At 41.8% G+C, this 1,143-nt stretch overlaps 1 protein-coding gene across 1 annotated transcript in view; it reads left to right on the top strand.

Annotated features, from left to right (window-relative positions):
- Positions 1 to 1,143, top strand: part of LOC102810537 (chromosome unknown open reading frame, human C1orf21) — a 353,780-nt gene that overhangs the window by 92,364 nt on the left and 260,273 nt on the right. The window lies entirely within an intron of this gene.

The following is a 1,143-nucleotide window of genomic DNA, read 5'->3' as shown; positions in this document are numbered from 1 at the left end:
CCGTTTTGGAAGAAGTGCAGCCAGAGTGCTCCTTGGAGGCCAAGATGGCCAAACTTTGTCTCTCATACTTTGGACATATTGTCAAGAGGGATCAGTCAATGGCAAAGGATATCATGTTTGTTAAGGTGGAGGGTCAGAGAAAAAGAGGAAGGCCCCCAATGAGATGGATTGGCCAAGTGGTAGCCTTGATGGACTCAAGTGTGGCAACAGTAGTGAGGTTGGCCCAGGATCAGACAGTGTTTCATTCTGCTGTGCATAAAGTCACTATGAGTTGTTACCGACTTGATGGCACCTAACAACAACAACATAGACAAGTTCCGTCTTAGTCTCAGTAAGTTACCTTCCAAAAAGGTACAGTCAAAACAAGGGGATTGCCTGGGCCTATTATTAAAGCAGAGAGGCCAGCTCAGGAGGTTATGGTGACTGTTTTTGGGGATTTCAGGGAGTAATCGTGATAGATTTTACCAAAGGAAACAGGACAATCATGAAGGCTATTGTTGTTGTTAAGTGGTGTTGATTCAGTTCTGACTCATAGCAACACTGTATAGGGTTTCCAAGGAGCTTATTAGGAAGACATTTTAAGAAAACTGAAACCTGAGAAAAAGGTGAGAAAAAAGCCGGGAAAGTTATGCCGAGGTCTCTGGTTCCTTCCATCTTTTTGCTACAGTGAATAATACTGCAATGAACACAGGTGTGCATATGTCTTTTCATGTCACAACTCAGTTCTTTGGATATATACTTAGAAATGGGATTTCTGGATTATATGCTATTTATGTTTCAGACTTTTTAAGGAGGTGCCATGAGCAGGAAACATCGAATCACAAAATTGGCAGTTTAAACTCACTAGCCACTCCTCAGGACAACGAAGAGGCTTTCTGCTCCCGCAAAGATTTACAACCTCAGAAACCCTGTACAGGGTGACTGTCAGTTGGAATCAACTCAACGACATTTAACAGTGACAACAACATACTGTTTTCCATAGTGGTTGCATCATTTTGCATTTCTACCAGCAGTGTATAAGAGCTCTAATCTCCCCATAGCCTTGTGAGCATCTGTTGTTCTCTGTTTTGTTTTCGTTTGATCAATTCCATTATTGCTGGGGAGGAGATGGTATCTCATTGTAGTTTTGTTTTTAATTTCTCT

The sequence above is a fragment of the Chrysochloris asiatica genome, unplaced genomic scaffold, assembly GCF_000296735.1.
Source record: "Chrysochloris asiatica unplaced genomic scaffold, ChrAsi1.0 scaffold00203, whole genome shotgun sequence".
Classification (NCBI taxonomy): Eukaryota; Metazoa; Chordata; class Mammalia; order Afrosoricida; family Chrysochloridae; genus Chrysochloris; species Chrysochloris asiatica.
The sequence above is the reverse complement of the archived record's forward strand: the minus strand, read 5'-3'. Positions and strand labels throughout refer to the sequence as shown.